The sequence below is a fragment of the Notothenia rossii genome, assembly GCF_949606895.1.
Source record: "Notothenia rossii genome assembly, chromosome: 2".
Taxonomy (NCBI): Eukaryota; Metazoa; Chordata; class Actinopteri; order Perciformes; family Nototheniidae; genus Notothenia; species Notothenia rossii.
The window spans coordinates 23,828,932-23,847,583 of NC_136904.1; positions in this window are offsets into that span (position 1 = coordinate 23,828,932).

The window sequence follows — 18,652 nt, forward strand, 5'->3', positions numbered from 1 at the left end:
GCATAGGATGTTAATTTGTTTGCAGATTTTAACACAAGCTGTATAAAACATGCAGTGCAAGCTTCACAGCACTTTCCCAGAGCTTTAAGGCATGGCCGTGAGTTTCTGTGAGTAAAGCCTGAATAATGACAGCTATGCTTTAGCCTATACCTTGACCCTTCACCCCTTTTACTGAACGATAAACAATAAATGCTCTCAAGGTTAGCACCCTTTCTGAAAGGTAAATAAAAAACATGATGATACACTTAAAATACCTGCAAACTGTAGTCTCTTTGTCCTTGCTTCTCTTTTAATACATAGTGCAGGATATAAGTTATAAACCCAACGGATGTCAAACTGTAAAGCACCAGGGGACTGATCTGTTTGAGGATGCATCCACATTTTTGATTGGATTATGTAAAATAAAAATTGAATTCTAAATCCATTTGACTGAGACTCTGTGAAGGCTGTCCAGGGACGGAGACATCATTATGAATATTAATTGTTAATAATTATCCTTCTCCTCAGGGTAACTCGTATTTCAGGACAGTGGAAGTTGATTTAGAGAGAGAAAAAAAGAGAACGAGAGAGATGGAGAGGAAGACAGAAAGCACAGGAACTAAGCGAAGGGATTTTTACTGACACCCACAGATTTTCTTCAGCTTGTCAGAAAAACTCTCTGTTGTATACATTGCTTAGTGACTTGAAGCATTAACATGGAATCCAGATTAGCGTCAGACCAGCTGCTTTTAAATAATTGTATTCACTCAGAGGATTTCATTTAATACCAACACAGTAAAGAGAAGTGTCGGGAATGTTCTGAACATTTTTATAAGAGCGGCTGTCTTTATTAAAATTCCAAGGACACTTTACATCTTCACAGCATTCAGTTTTTGCGCAAATGATGAATCAACCTTTGCCAGTTTCCAGGCTTTTGTCTGAATGTGTGTGGTGCAGCTCTTTAAAATGATTTTAGACTGTTCACACATTTCTTTTCAATACATGTTTTAAAATAATGTGTTGTATTTTTTAAAACATGAATTGTGAAATCAAGTCCATATGTAGCCAGAACATTCTAATCTTCAGGCCTGTCCAAAGCACATACACTCACAATTGTATCTTCTATGTAGGCATGTCTAATGGAACAAATGCCTTAATTATTCACTTTCTGAATTTATTTTACATTCCTAAAAATTCAACAGAATTGAAAGTGATATAGGAATTGTAAAAGTGGCCGTAGCTGTATCTGTTTGCTCATCAAAAATGCCAAATTATCTGGTTGGAATTTCTATGCTATCCCTTTAAAGAAAGGGTTGCAATGTTGCAATAGTGATGACACTTTAACAATCCACCTCATATCCTGTCAGGCATCACAGTAAGAGGCTCAATAATGTCAAGCCAATGTGCTTAACAAGACCGCAGTCTTCTTAGAGTCAAATGATCTCCCTTGACTGTTTCCAGGAAATTGTTTCCAGCGTCGTCTTCAATCACGAGTGTGCGGAGCAGATGAACATTATGGAGAAGCGAACTGACAGGCATTTATCTACAGTGAATAGCATCTCTCTGAGATCTCACTGCAGACTTAGTGCACACTCGAGAAGTCAATCTGAACAGCACTTGAGCCTTATTGGTCGGAATTTCTGGGAATATGTCAAATACAGATTTTAATCTATTTATATTGAATTCTGCATTGCCTGCACTTTTACCCATGTTAATGAAATGCAATCTTGAAATGATCTTCTATTTATCCGATGGTCTGGGGGCAAAGGGCTATTTTCGGGGGTTCCAGTGTATCCAACTGCAACTTTTTCTCTCACTGAATTTTACCTGAAATTGGGAGGTCCATGTCCCTATGCACCTCAGTCCTAGGCATCCCGAAAAAGAATATACAATACAACCCTAATATTGTCAGGGAGCTTCTGGTTTCTTTTTTCAAGCATATGACATCATTTTGTTCCCAATAACATCTTGAGACAAACAAAGAGCGAGCTTCCTTACAAAACAGAGCAAGAAAGAGCAAAAAGCATGTACGGTCTGATTTGAGAATAGGTTCCTGTCTGCCACCAAGAAGATACGCATGCAAATCCACTCAGCTGATATGCAGCAGAGGTACAGTAGTTTTATAAAAAATAGTTGTCTTTTCATTTCAAATACAAAATGAAGCATGCTCTACTGAATATACGAAAGGTCAAACAAACATACAATGTTATAAGGCTATTAAACTGCGCACACTAATATTGATAGAAGAAGATGTTGCTACAACTTATTTCTAGGTATAGCTTGAGCTCACTTTACCTACATGTACTTAATGAATATTTTTTTAATTGATATTGTTCAACTTTAAATCACTGTAACAACCAAAGGTGCAGGGAAATGCTGACCCTGCAAGTTACATTCCTTAAATGTTGCTCAAACTGATTAGGATACTTGATTGGACGTGCACTGAGTTCCACATTTAGTTTTGAAGCTCATTGAAAGCTCATGGCTATGGTGGTAAAGGTCGAAGCTAAATTCTACCACAGCATGACATGTAACATGGCTCTAAACCAGACAAATTAATACAGAAAGAACATATGAAATGTACAATGTTCTCAATCACCTGTGCTATAGGGTGGGGTTTAGTTGGGTGCAGAAAGTGTTTTTCTTCTATGATGGTTTCTTTAAAACATGACTGTAATCTTCCCCTGCATGGTTATGCCTTCCAGACGGTTTTCACAATAGCAATATGATCCTGCAGGATATTATAGGTGAGGACAAAATTAGGTTTGAGTGCTGAATTCACTTAGAGAAGCAGTTATCCAAAATGTATTTCATTTAAATAGAGCACACACGTATAATCTCGTTAGAGACTGTGGATATCTCAAAGTATCTACAATCACAATTAAAATAAAGCTGCGTGATGACTCTGAATATGTTACACATTTAATTGGTCTTAATTGGTTTTCACAAGGACTCCACACAAGAAAAGAATGTGGAAAAAATAAAATAAAATGGTGCCGTTTTGCCATCACATAACATTTTCAATTCAGAGTTTAATCAGCCTACACAAAGAGTTTTCAACTTCATTCTCTGAATCTATGTCAAATGAGTGGGGCACACAAAAAACGCAGGACCTTGAGAGAATTATAGACTACAATAATTAGAACATGTTTTATAATTTGGAGGATTTTCCACCACTCATGCATCTCACCTCCACAGCGTTTCAGGTCTGACCTTGAACTAAAAACTGTCTTTATAAGAGAAAGTTTCCCATAAATGTGTTTCGAATCAATACATCTACACTTTAACCTCTTTACCTCATTATCTCCCTTTTCGTAGATACATGTACACACTGTGTGTTCTTGTATCTGATCATTTTCTTAGTGTTTGATTGCTTTTTTGTTAACTGTTTTTAATTATTCAAGGCATTGTTATTTATGAGTAAATGATCATATGTGTTGTATGTAAAATGTTGCTCTGTGTTAACTCAGAGATGTTAAATCTAATTCACAAGCAGGAATTAAATTATATAAAAGCTTTGAACATTCATGTTTCACTTAGTCCTTTTTTTTCTCTTGTAAGGACAAGCTAGGCTACTCAGGAATGTCACCATCTGTCAAGTAAATGGAAGTAGAAATGTATCAGGACACATTCTTGCACATGACACAGAGAGATTAGGACTGGCCTATTTCCCATATGAATCCTTTTAAACTGTCACCTGAATGACATGCATCGGGGCCATTTGCTTATTCATTTATTATAAACCATTTATTATTTTAGATATTAGTAAAAAGTGATCCCAACAGGCTGGGTCACAAAAAGGAATTAGAGTGACACACTCTAAACACATCTTGCTTTGCTCCATGCTGTGCAATACTGTGTGATATTGGCATGTTTTTCTTTGTGACTGTACTTGGGGCTTCACTTTGTAGGGCTTATTCTGCTTCCTCTTAAATTGTTTATTAAAAATGGTCTCAACTGTTAACTGTACAAACACTCTTACACTCTGGATGAATGTACAACAGGGTCATGCCAGGTATTCATTTTCATCTGAAGTTCTGGTTAACACCGTATACGGACAAACACGTTTTCCATGTTCATGCCCAGGACATTAAACTAAGATGTAGTAACAAAAGGCTTTGTACCAAAGTTATACACATAACGGCTGCATTTCTACGAATAAGAGTGCACACAATGTTATACATCCCATTTTGATACTGATATATCTCAAAATACGATATTGTCTTGGAAATGCAAGGCAAGAAATATGTCCTGACAGAAGATTACTATGTGGTATTGGAGCTTAAAGAAGTGTCTGAACCCACTACTAATATTCTCAGGAGTTGTGTAAACAGCAACTTAAATGAGGTTTTAAAATGCTAATTGCAATGATCTCTCTGGCAATAAGCTGATACGTAGCCTGATGTTTTACCAGTGTAAATAGCGCCTAAGGCGAGACAGTTCTCATTCATAACACTCCGTTCGATGTCTCACTATGGGATGCGCCTCATCGCGGAGCAAACAGAAGCATTAATCTCATTACGCCAATCCTGATTGGCTGGTGATCTTGACGTCAGCGTCAGGGAATCCACCCCCTATAAGTAGCTTGCGCTACGCCGCATGCGTCATTCAAACACCTCTTCTCGCTTCAGAGCACATCTCGAAAAAGATCAGTAGCTAGCTAGCTTAACGGTCCACAGACTGATTTACGAAGCTAACCTTCGGTCGACGGGCGCTCGCCGGCTACTTCTATATATACTTCTGCAAGAAGACTGTTAATACCAACACACCAGTTAGTATTGCAAATCGACCTCGCCGTTTTCTCCTCGGGAATAAAGGTAAGGTTTTGATTTTTTCAAGCTAGCAACACACGTGTTGCTAGCTTGTCTTCCCTCACTACCGACACCACGGTAGCGAGGACGTTTTTTCTTTTTCTCTCTCACACCAGAGGAGGGGAAGATAAAAAGGGTATTAACACACCAGTTAATATTCTTTGAGAATAAAATTCTACACCGTCGTTTTTTCTCCGGATTAACGACAGTTGGGGAAGTATTTTTTCTCAGCAACGTACCTGTTACGAGCGGGTCCTCTCCACGCCGTCACCACGGCGACCGAGATGGACGCTTCTCTCCCTCACACCAGAGGAGTCAGGGACTCGGAGGCTCGGCTCTGTGGCTGCGGGTTGAAGATATCAGGCACAGACTCACACCAGGTCTGCTCGTCCTGTCTCGGGCTGGAACACGCCCAGGAGGCTATCGACAACCCCGGCTCGTGCGGACATTGTGCCCGCTTCACCATCAAGAGCCTCCGCCGACGGCTAGCACGCCAAGCTAGCTTGTCGGGTCAGGACTCCCTCATGTCCTCTGATTTACCGGACGGAAATCAGGACACGGGGGCGTCCACCACAGAGATGGAGCCCCGCACTGTGTCGGTCTGGGGCTCATCAGTAGTGGCAGCTGCAGAACCGGAGTCCCGCGCCGTGTCAGGCTGGGACTCGGTGGCAGCGAGGGACGTGCGAGCGGAGCCCCGCGCTGTGTCAAGCTGGGGCTCCCAACTGGACCTCACCATGGTCTCGCCCGCGGATGATGTCCCGGAGTTGGACTACATGGAGGACGAAGAGGATGAAACCTCTGGATTCCTCCTGTCCGACTCTGATGAGCAAGACGATGATGTCTTCGTGTCATCAGCTCAGGCTGCAAAGCCGGGAGCGATGGCTGCTCTCCCGGGCGATAGCACACCAGCTTTGCCCTGTCTGAGTATAGACCTGCAGGCCGTGCGTCAGCGTGCCGCAGCCAACCTAGACATCCCATGGCCCGAAATGGCCAAGGAGACCTACAGGTCCCGTTACGAGGGGAAAAATTTGCCCCAAGCAACGAGGACAAAGAGGCAACTCCTGCCGGTCTTCCCGGAGATGTTGGATGAGGTGTCGATCTCGTGGAGAGACCGGCCCTTCAGCAACAAGGCCCCAATCCAGGGTGCCTCCTCCCCTAGACTGCGACGGTATGGAGAGGCTCGGCCTGCTCCGCATACCGCCGATGGAACCGCTGGTGGCAGCTCACCTCCTCCCGAGGATGGCGACTACACCGAGCAGGAACCCCACGCTGCCGGCAAAGGCGGACCGGTTCCAGTCAACCATGACTGAACGGTCCTACAGAGCCGCAGCATTGTCTGCCAGGGCTTTGAACATTTCCTCGCTGCTAACCGCTTACCAAGCGGAGCTCTGCGAGGATCTATCGAGTAATCCTGGACCGGCAGTACTGGACGAGATAGCCGCGATCACGGACATCTGTCTCCGCGTTCAACGCTGCGCCGTCCAGGCCACGGGAAAGGCAATGGGAATTATGGTGGTGCAGGAAAGAGCTAGATGGCTCAACCTCACCAACCTCCCAAAACCGGGAAAGAGAGGATGTGCTGGACATGCCCATCGTTCCCGAGGGGATTTTCGGATCTGCGCTCGCTTCTATGCAGAAGAGATGCGAGTCCAAGAAGAAGGAAGACGAGGCCCTCCACCTCTGTCTTCCTCGATGGGTCGAGCCGCTGCCTTCACAGCGGCAGTCCCTCGCCCAAGCTACCTCAGCTGCTCGGTTTAAAGTACCGAAACAGCAGAGGTCACGGCCCGCCCCGAGTCCCCAGCCCAGGCAGGAGACGAGGGCGAATTGGCCCAGAAAGTCTCCGGTTCCGGCTGCAGCCCAGGCGCAGCCAACCCGGAATTTCGGCCAGCAGGCGAGGAAGAAGAAGCTGGCGGCCTGACAGCCTCCTCTTCTTCCCTCGGTGACGGAGCTGGAAGGTTCCCCAGCTCCAGATGTGTTCCCGCTGCCTCGAGAGATGCCTCAAAGCCATCCTCAAGTGCACCAAAACACATGTCACAATATTGCTCTGTTTTCTCGGATAAAGCATTTTCCGCTGACGCATCCAGGCCTCAGGCTGAGGGCGCAGCTCAAAAAAAAAAAAAAAAAAAATGAAAGAGAAAACAATAAAACCAATAAACAGCCCCACATTTGTTCCCCTTTTGAGAGCAGCTACGGCCTCTCTCAAAAGGCGGATGATGAACGGGTCTGTGAAGGCACCGCCGCCACGCGCATGCGCAGTAACGACTGGGGCTGTGAGGCTACCACCGTCACGTGCAGGCACAGTGCCGGCTGGGGTTGTGAAGGCACCTCCGTCACGCGCATGCGCAGTGTCGGTGGGGACTGTCAAATCGGGGTACCACCGTGTTCAGACACTAGAGGGCCCCATAACACAACAAATAGAGACTCAGAGGGCAAAAGACGTGACATCTCCGCTGGCTCTAAGGAGCGAACAGTGGAAGATGCTCACAACGTCTGCTTGGGTGTTCAAGACAGTTACACGGGGTTACAGACTCCAATTCGCTGTCACCCCCCCTTGCTTCTCGGGCGTTCTGTATTCACAGGCCCGAGGGGAGTCAGCCCACATTATAGAAAGAGAGATTCTCTCACTTCTAGAAAAGGAGGCTATATCTATAATACCCGCCGAGCAGAGTCAGAGCGGCTTTTATTCCAAGTATTTCCTCGTTCCCAAACGGGGAGGGAACGGAATTCGGCCAATACTAGATTTGAGGGCTCTGAACAATATCTAAGAAGATACAAATTCAGAATGCTCACTCACACATCTCTGCTGCGTCTCGTGCGACAAAACGACTGGTTTACATCAGTCAACCTGAAAGATGCGTATTTCCACATCCCAGTATATTACCCACACAGGAAATATCTGAGGTTCGCATTTCAGGGGATCTGTTACGAATACAGAGTACTTCCCTTCGGTCTGTCTCTCAGTCCAAGAGTGTTTGTACGATGTACGGAAGCCGCGATAGCCCGTTAAGACAACAGGGTATTCGCCTGGCAACCTACCTAGACGACTGGCTGCTTCTCGCACAGTCGGAACAGGAGACTATTACGCAGACAAATGTCCTCGTAAAGCAACTGCTCAACCTGGGTTTCATAATAAACACAGAAAAGAGCATGTTGTGCCCGGCACAGACTGTACTCTTCCTGGGTTTACACCTGAACTCGGTGCCCAGCCCGCCTGTCAGCGGAAAGAGTGAAAGCTTTCAGAGCTTGCCTCGCTCATTTCCAGCTGCGCAAACATGTTCTTTTCAGATCATGCCTGCGGTTACTGGGGCTCATGGCGTCAGCCATCCTGGTTGTACGGCTGGGACGGTTACACATGAGGGAGTTTCAGCGCTGGGTAGCCGCTCTAAAACTAAACCCCGCGCGTCATGGAGCACGGAGAGTGATGGTTACTGTGAAATGCGTAATGGCACTGCGCCACTGGCTGCACCCGACTTTTCTGGTACGGGGCGTGCCTATGGGTGCTGTCCTTTCACGGAAGGTGGTCACCACAGACGCATGTCTGACAGGCTGGGGAGGTATTTACGAAGGTCGTCCGGTGAGGGGTCTCTGGAGCAGAGACCTCCAGCGGTCGCACATAAATTACCTGGAGCTTTTAGCGGTGTTCCTCACCCTAAAACGCTTTCTGCCTTTTCTCAGAGGACACCATGTCCTTGTGAGGACGGACAATACGACCACAATATCGTATATAAACCGACAAGGGGGTTTGCGCTCTCTCCAGTTACACATGCTGGCACGCAAACTGATCTTGTGGAGCTGCGGCCGTCTCCTCTCTCTGAGAGCGACGCACGTACCGGGTGTGATGAACCTCGGTGCAGACCTGCTGTCCAGAGGTGTACCACTATATGCAGACTGGACTCTACATCCAATGATTGTGAGCCAGCTGTGGGTGCGTTACGGCCGAGCCGCGGTAGATCTGTTCGCATCAAAAGAAAATGCTCACTGTCAGCTTTTCTTTTCAATGCGCGATCAAAACGCACCATTAGGCGTGGACGCGCTCGCGCACATTTGGCCTCCGGTCCTCCTGCTTCCTCCACTAGGTCTCTTTATGACTGTAAGTGGAGGGTGTTTGAGGACTAGTGCCTTCAAAAAGGGCACACCTCTTTTCAATGCCCTGTGGGAGTGATTTTATCATTTCTACAGGACCTAATTGATCAACACAGAGCTTTCTCCACGATCGAAGTCTACCTGGCTGCTATTGCTGCATGCCATGTGGGTTTTGAGGGTAAGACGGCTGGCCAGCATCCTCTGGTCTGCCGTTTTATGAAGGGAGCTTGCAGGCTCCTTCCTGTTTCCAGGTCACTGGTGCCCTTATGGGACTTGACAGTGGTTTTAGATGGGCTCACTCGAGCCCCATTTGAACCCCTGGAAGAAGCTGACATGAAGCACCTGTCACTCAAGACAGTGCTGTTACTGACCCTGGCATCCGCCAAGCGAGTCAGTGACATTCATGCGCTATCTGTACATCCTTCATGCACTCAGTTCGCCCGAGGGTTAACGAGAGTGTTGCTGAAGCCCAACCCTGCCTTTATACCTAAGGTGGTTGGTTCATGTACCCCCTTTGACATTGAGGTATTTCCTCCGCCGCTGTGTCCCTCCGGGGAACAGCAGCCGAATTTGCTATGTCCAGTCCGTGCTTTACGCACTTATATGGACAGATCAAAAGAGTTTCGTCATAATGACCAACTCTTTGTGTCCTGGGCTAACCCTCAGAAGGGCAAGCCTGTTACTAAGCAACGGCTCTCTCACTGGATTGTGGAGGCAATTGCTTTGGCTTACACGAGTCAGGGTCTGCAGGCACCTTCGGGTTTGCGTGCTCATTCGACTCGTGGTCTGGCTACATCCTGGGCTTTGTTCAAGGGTGTTTCCATCCAAGACATTTGTGCAGCAGCGAGCTGGTCCTCGCCGCTCACTTTTGTCCGCTTTTACAGATTAGACGTCTTTGCTCCCAGTGTGGCCCATGCAGTGCTGGGCCCCCTGCTGAGTTAGAGCTCTAACTGTTAAGTTCTGGTTGGTCTTGGTGACTTTTGAGATAAGCTCGTCTGGCAATTCGGGAGCTACAATATCCCATAGTGAGACATCGAACGGAGTGTTATGAATGAGAACTATAGGTTACTTACGTAACCCCAGTTCTCAGAGTAACATGAAGTGAGATGTCTCACCAGACGGCCCTCCTTGCTATGGTGAAGCGAGAAGAGGTGCTTATTTTGAATGACGCATGCGGCGTAGCGCAAGCTACTTATAGGGGGTGGATTCCCTGACGCTGACGTCAAGATCACCAGCCAATCAGGATTGGCGTAATGAGATTAATGCTTCTGTTTGCTCCGCGATGAGGCGCATCCCATAGTGAGACATCTCACTTCATGTTACTCTGAGAACTGGGGTTACGTAAGTAACCTATAGTTTGCACATTTTTCATCGGTACTTGTGGTGGAAGGGTATAAAAGGCTGAATCAAATTATAACATTTTCTGTGCCTCAAGTAGCCACCAGATAGTCTAATAAATCAATAGCATTTCCATGAATACTAATTGTGGTTGCAGGGATAGGTGGCGTAGCCGACAGGTGGGGTTTTGATCAGGACTCGAGAACCAGCCAGCCGAGTCCTCTGCTTCTCCTGCCAGGCCCCACAGAGGCTCACTGCTACCCCTTTGAAGTTGAGGTGCAAAATCAATTGAACACGTCTGGGAGTAAATGAACTTGTTTGGAGCTTAATTTCCAACGGCTGAAGGCTTTCTACCAAGTTATTCATGAAAACAGGTGGGACATTTCCCTTCCTCCTTTAAGGGATGTGTATTTCATGGCTGGGTGTTGGAGGAAGCCATTGGCCTCTGTGAATAATAGACTATTGAATCTGTTTGTCTTAACTTCAGACAAAATATTCTACACGTTGACAAGGAATCAAACTCAAAATAGAAATGTTATTCCTCAGAATAGGTTGGGGGGTTTTTTAGCTACTGAAAAATCCTTGCCACCACTTTAACCCTTTCATTATGTTGTGCTTTTTATGTAGATTTCATCAGAATTAATTTATTTGACATTTTACGCTTAGTTTGAGGCGTTTAACCAATACCACCATCTCAGTCAGGTGTTCTTCATTAGGCTGCTTTGAGCCACGACATTTCTATTTGTAGAAACAAGAACGTTGAATGTTTTAAATAGCTATTTTAAGGTTACCAGTCAATTTGGCAAAAAACTTCTTCTGACTTTTTCTCAAATTATTTAAAAATGAAACATGCTCATCAAGTAATTTGGAAAGCAATCATCCTTGCTTCTTATTCTAGCATTAATGTGTTTTTTGATCAAAGCAAGATATCTACTTGACTGCTCTTTGGGGCCCTTTCAGTGAATACTGATTTTGAACTTTTGTATCAAGAAATATTGAATAACACTAACTTTTTGTTTTAGAGGCAGAAGTATAGTTGTCTCTGGAAAAACTGCATTTATAAGGGTACATTAACATAAAATCAAAACACATGTTTTATTCATCTATTTGCACAAGCATTTGCTCATGATTGCATGTGACTTTCTATAAATCTGGGAGATAAAAGCCACAGTTACAAACATTGCTTGTGAATGATTAACATTTTAATATATTATCTTTGTCAAGTGGGGCAAATAACCGATATTCTAAATAAAGTTTATCTCCTGATTGTTAACATTCAAATATTACATATTTATAACAACAGTTTACCTCAGCGCTTATTAGTGCACGTTCAGCTTACGCTACAGTAACATTCTAAAGTGAAACTTTTATTTGACCCTAATTAGCTCCATGCCTCTGGACCTTCTTTTGTAACACTAGAACATACTCTACTTACACAACCTCAAACAAGTGATAATGGACTACTGTTCTTCGACCAGAAAAAGGCAAATGAAACAGCAGCCCGAGAAAAGAGAAATACAAAAAAGTAACTTGATTAGGGGAAAATGAATCAGTAAGACGGAAGAAAGTCTAAGCTCTTTAACTGGCGCTCCTTTGCATATAAATGAGAGATTAGGAAGAAACTATATCTTACTGCCCGTTAGAATACATATGCCTAATTACAATATATTCATAAAGTGAGAGTGTAATTTCCACAAAGGAGATTACAAACGAAGCACAAGGTCAGGAAAAGCCCTTTCTGTTCCTCGCATACCATTAGGATGATGGTGCTGATGCTGCAAAGACGCATGCTCATTGGTTCTCCTCAGAGATTATGTTTTTTCAGACTAAGTATAAAGATAGGATAAAAGGAAAAGGAGTAAGTATTAATGAGTTATACCTTAATAATGTTAAGGAAAACATGCAAACTGGGACATAGTTCATTTGGACTTTGTATACCCTTTCCTGTTTGAGAGGCCTCTGATTACTAACCCTGATTCATCTGAATTATAATGAACTCACAGTTTAGGACAATCAACTGGGCTGGTATTTCTGATACTCATACTCTTCCAAGACTCAGTCCTCCCTATAATTGAAAATCAACATACTTCAACTCGTTTTAAAGTTCACCTATTATGGAAAATCCACTTTTCCATGTCTTTTATACATAAACATGTGTCCCCTCTATGTAACGAGATTCTGAACGTTTCAGGAAAAAGATTCTCTCTCTTTTTGTCCATTTATATAAAAACCTGTCTGAAAATGAGCTGATCAGATTTTGGCCAATTGATGATGTCATAAAGATGTTTTAGCTTGTGTAACCATTAGCCAATCACCAACCAAGGTAACCCCTCCCCCCACCTTATCACCTGAATCTCCTCCTAGAGCACCATTGTGTTGTTTTTAACCAAATATCTCTCAGAGGGGCGTGGGGAGTGGCTCCTTATTTTCAACTAAAGTAAGAGACAGAGAATCACCACTTTTGAAACAGGGCTGAAACAGAGGAGTTTATGGGATGCTACAATGGGTGATCTGTTTGGTATTTTGAGCCAAACACTTCAGTTTTGTATATATCTGAGACCTATACTATATTGATGAAACACAGTATAATAGGGGACCTTTAATGTATTTGTTCTCTTGCATTAAAAAAAAAAAACTCTCAAATAAAATATCCCTTGAGGTCCAAGAACAAATGCAGCTAGTTTGCAGGTGTTTAAATCTGTGGTGAATGCTCTCTTACATGGATGATCAGGCTCCACATGAAGACCCAGCCTTTTCCACCTTCCCTCTGTGTGTATGAAAGGCTGAAGGCAGGTGATTTACAGTCTGAAGCAGTGGCTTTATAGTGTGGGTTGTGACCCACCAATGAGTTTTAGGAGACCTCAACAGGTCACTAAGGGGCCACTGAAAAAAACACTGTCAATAATAGTCCATCTGTCAGTAAAATAGTTTTCATGCAACCACCCCTGTCACCCCCACGTTTCCAAGTAGCTATTACAGGAAGATTTCTCATAATTATTCAAGCCCTAAATTCTACACTAAAATATTTGTTCACTGTCAAAATATCTGTGAAAGTTGCTTCACTGCTTGATTGCAGCTGTAGTGGTAGTAATAAGATTATAAATTAATAAAAACAAGTGTGAAGCGCAAGACACAGTAGAGCATGTGTTAACCTCGATTCACCGGAGTATTGAGCATTAATAAATACATCCATGTCACACTTCTTCTTGTTCATAGACACAAATCAGTAGCTTGATGATTTTGAGTCAGACAGATGTACAAATCAGAAATCATTGCATATTTGTATTCATGTTGTTTGTTATGTATTTTACATTAAACTCTGAGTAAATACCTTTATCTGCATGTGTGTGTTTGAGTGTGTGAGAGATAACAAGAGATGGATCAAATGTATGCCGTAAAGGCTTTACAAACAAACTGTGAATTTCTCTACACATACTAATTGTGTCAAGACAAATATTGGATCGATCTTATATACTTAGATCTACTTCTGGGTTTTTATTGCAGATTCTGAACATCCTCAACATCCATATTTGTTTGTCTGTTTTTGTAGGCAAGAAGTCTTATTTTGGCATGATAACATAATCAACAAACAGACATACTCTTCTAAGTGAGAAGTGTATGTTATAATTCTGTGTATGGCAATGAGACCTAAATCAATATGTCACAAAAAATCACATTACTCTCTTACCTTACCATCATATAATATAAAAGGAAGAAATGTTTGCTCATTCATTTGGTTTGGTTAGACATTAATGAATAATTTCCTTACCATACCCTTGAGTTGTATTGTTTCAGTATTACGGTATATCCCAGACAAACTGAATGGCATGAATAGATTTGTTTAAAACAATCCCTATTATACACATACATGCAATGACATGTTAACAATGAGACACACTCATGACAATGAATGAACATTTAACAGTAATCAATCACATTCAATGCTGTGGCTTGCTCATGTATTGCATCTTAATTTATCAATCTTCCCCAAATCAAATGTCACTGAGGAAGTCACTTGGAAATTCCTTGTCCAATTATTAGCATTTGAACGACTAAAAGCTCTTATTTCTGGTAATGCTCATCCGCAGTCCTTTCATTAGAATTTTAATGGAAATCGGTTATCTCGGCCCTGTCTTTCAGGTGTTCAAAAGACCTTGTGTTAGTAAAATAATCCCCAAAGCCAGCACAATTACAGCTAATTCCATTTTAATTCAGTCAAAAGGTGACAAGACAGGGCACATTTCAAATGTTGGAAGGTGGTAAAAAAAATGAAATTTTGGTTTCAATTATGTGGGCGTAATCTGAAGGGAAAATCTGGATTAAAGCTCTGTAGCTATAAAAGGTGTGTACCATCAGGGTGGAGCAATGAACTACCAAACATATTCAAACTGTTTCATTGCACAAATTAAAGGAATTTGGCATTCAATTTCACTGGAATTGTATACCTTATGGTTGAATATGAAAATAAAACTATTAATATCATCTCAACTTTAACAATTTATTTTTAGATCAACAAGCTTTCTTCATAACACAAACAACCAATACATAATGATGCCACTTCTCGTATGTCTATTTACTGAATTCGAACACTCAATCTTAATTCTTACCCATGGGCCATTTGCTTTTATAGCTGCTTTGATTACATTTCCATTTTTTTTTCATGACCATGACCAGATGTGGCACACCTCCACAGCACATGCATTCATTGATTTAAATTATCATATGATGAATGCTGAAATATAAGGGTAAAATATTTATGAAATAAGCCCAAAAATGCATGCTTCAATATTTAAAAGATGCATCTCCACACATGCGTTTCACATACGAATGTAAATATTGTTATTGCCGTTGCTGTCATTTACGCTGAGGACATGTGCCAATGTAATGGCCAATATTGTTCCCAAAAATATGTGTTGAAAATGAATGGAAAAATATCCGATCCAATTTCAATAATTGCAAATAACTATTAGGGTAGGAAATCGTGAAAAGAAAAAAATATATATTGTGTTAAACTATTTTTAGATTTAGATTTGTCCTCCAACACTGATCAAGTCAACACGCAACAGAAAGACATTATTGTTCACTGCTTCAAAGTACTGAGAGTGGAGTCTTGGTCTTTACAAGGTACCATGAGAAAGCAATCAAAGGTGAGAAACAAACTGGTCTACAACCTCTTCCAACTGACTGTATTTAGAGACAGCTGGTGTTGACAAGAATCCTTTAGAGATTGCCTTGGTGGACAGGTATGAGTCTTGTGCAGGCGCCTTGGTTTCTCTGTGCTTGTGTACAGATTTAAAACCAACTACTGAGGTTAATCAACAATCCCTCTCTGCTCTCTGTCTTTCATCCCTCCAGATGGGACCCGGTCTCATCTGGAGGGAATATTGGCGGAGTGTTTGTTCCTTGATTGGCTTTGGGGGAGCAATCCATACAGATGTGTCTGTTGCGCTTACGTGGATCAGATTTCAGGATGGGCAAAGGCAGTGTGAAGCCATCAGATCTTTCTCTAAATGGTCTTTGGGTCCAGGGAGTGGCTGCTGGTCAGTCCCACCAAAGCATTGACTCGTGATGAAACAGTCAGGCTTTCTATCGACTGTTTCATGAACTGGTTTTCTACACTGTTAAAAGTCTTAACAGCAATTACTTCTGGAACAGATAATTAATTACATACTGTATTGTATACTGTTGATACAAATAAATAAATATATAAATAAATGACATTGCATTTCACAATCTCATAAAATACACAATGATTATTAATCATTTCAAATAAAACAAGTGTTTGTAATATAAATGTACTAATGCTCCTGCAAAAGCAGTGAGACATAGTAAAATTAGGGCTGTCAAACGATTACAATTTTTAATCAGATTAATCACAGCTTAAAATTAATCATGATTAATCACCATTCGAACTATGTCCAAAATATGCAATTTCTTTATGTATATTGTTGTGGGAATGGAAAGATAAATGAAAGAATGCGGATATATCCATTTAACATACAGTATGTATGTTTATTATAAAAAAATTCTGTGTGTCAAAATGAAAGACAGCCCTCACATCAATCATCAGATCGTGGGGTCTTAATTCATTACGTGTTGATTTCTATCAACGGGGGAGTACTTCAAGTCGACGGGGGGGAGCTAGTGGAGTACTTTGTGACCACAGAGTGTGAACGTTGTGGTCAGCTGTTTTAGCGCAGTTCTCCAGTGAAGTGGGGGGGTCTCCCTCCGCAGCCGCTTGGTGTAGTTTTGGAGTTGAACCGCTCCTCCTTCGCGTCAAAAGGAGCCAGTTGAGGTGGTTCGGGCACCTACAGTAGTTAGGATGCCACCTGGGCGCCTCCCTAGGGAGGTGTTCCAGGCACGTCCAGCTGGGAAGAGACCAAGGGGTAGACCTAGGACCAGGTGGAGGGATTATATCTCTTCGCTGGCCTGGGAGCGCCTTGGGATCCCCCAGTCAGAGCTGGTTGATGTGGCCAGGGAAAAGAAAGTTTGGGGCTCTCTGCTGGAACTGCTACCTCCGCGACCCGACCACGGATAAGCGGGAGAAGATGGATGGATGGATGGATGGATTTATTTGCCAATAATTCTCACAAGAACAATCAAAACCATTATTTACAAGCATTTAGTGTTTTCAGAGTGACTCCTTTTAAGGTGTATTATTGTAATGGTTTTTACCTGGGGAAAAAATGTATGAAGCCAAATCCAATCTAAAATCCAATGTACACAATACATGTTAACTAGTGGACTAATGAGTAATTTTTTGACCAAAATAATAAGTCCAAATGGCCTGATTTTAAATAAAAGTAATATATATGATATCGATTTTTGAAAACCATTATTGCTTTGGGAATCAATGATCTTAGAGCTAGCGAGATCCTAGCAGAGCCCCCTCGCTCTACACTTTTAAGCTATCTATCTTCCATTTCTGGCGCAGAAGCCTTCTCTCCCAACCATGCCATTGGCCCATCACCACCTTCAGTGGGGCAGAGATTGGTTATGAAAACAGTTAAGGTTCATACATGCAAATGGAAATATAATCCATGTGAAAAGAATATACAGAAGAGGCCAAATTCAAGCACATATTAACATAGAGCAAGCAGCGAGCAGGTATACTTAGAGCGGATGAAAGAGTAGCTTTACGATCTACAGTATGACTGTTGTCAGTCAAAAGCAAAGGAGAAATTATTATGATGCCATTACAGGGCTTCAACTTCCAAAGGCAAGGCATGTTTATATAGCACATTTCAACAGAAAGTATTTCAATGTTCAAAAGTAAAAAAAAGAGCATCCAAATACAAAGAGGGTAAGGGAGGTGGGAGCGGGTAAAGAAAACCTTTGACTTTAAAAATACATATGTAAATCTGCCTTTTTTCCTACTGGGCCATTTTGGATTTGAATTCCTTAACCAAATATGTGTTTTAACTAAACCAGAATCCTTTCATAAACTCAATTCTCATTATCATTTACCAAACCAAACCTTTGCCATAGTAGTGTCAGATTTATTTGTTTTTGTAACAGTGATTATTTTGAAGGCACAGACAAATAAAGCTGTCCTACCACCGTGCACATCAGATCACAAAAACACTCCTGCAATATGTATTATTGTCGTGAGGATTACAACAACATAGTATGACATGTCATCTTGAGGATGTGAACACAGGCCCAACATGAACACTGGTGTTGGCAGTTTTCTTTGACGCTTCTTTGTGTTTTTATTTTTCATTGAAGTATAAATGTTTTCAATTGAGTTAATTTCTTGTACAATCTGAAAGCTAATGTCAACGTGCTAACATAATCAAACTGAAAACATGCTGTTACAGTATGTTTACCAGGGTCACTTAGTTGAGCCCATGTCATTTATCTATTTCACATATACAAGCCTTACAAAGCCACTTGAATTATAGAAGCCTCTAATTTGTGTTTTCTGATACAAACACCCGTTTCTTTGAGGCTTCTCAGTAAGAAGCTCTCAATATTCACTCAACTGTTTTGACCTACAGTATTTCACAGTGACCTCTGGGAATGTAATAACTCAAATGATTCAAATTCATAGTATAAGGTCATAGTAAGAGGAGCTGGGCAAGGTACAATTTCTCCTGACAGACTCTTAATCTGTCATAGTTATTGCTGTGGGTATTGCATGACAGTTCATGTTCTCTCATCATCTTCTCTGCTGACCTTCATGTTTCATTTGGTCACCCTCCTCTTCCTCAAGGCGTGTAATATTAATATATTGTGCTGCTGTTTATTTAAATAGAGAGCATTGAGTTCAGAGTTTTGGAGGAAGACACATAGTGCTAGGCTTCGTCTCTGACGGTGTCTTGGATGCTCACTTTGTATGCACTCAGACATTTGTAAAGGTTGTGCTGTCAGATCTGTACAAGACAATGTAGCCATATCTAAAGATAATCACTGAAACTATCATGTTCCATTTTTAAACT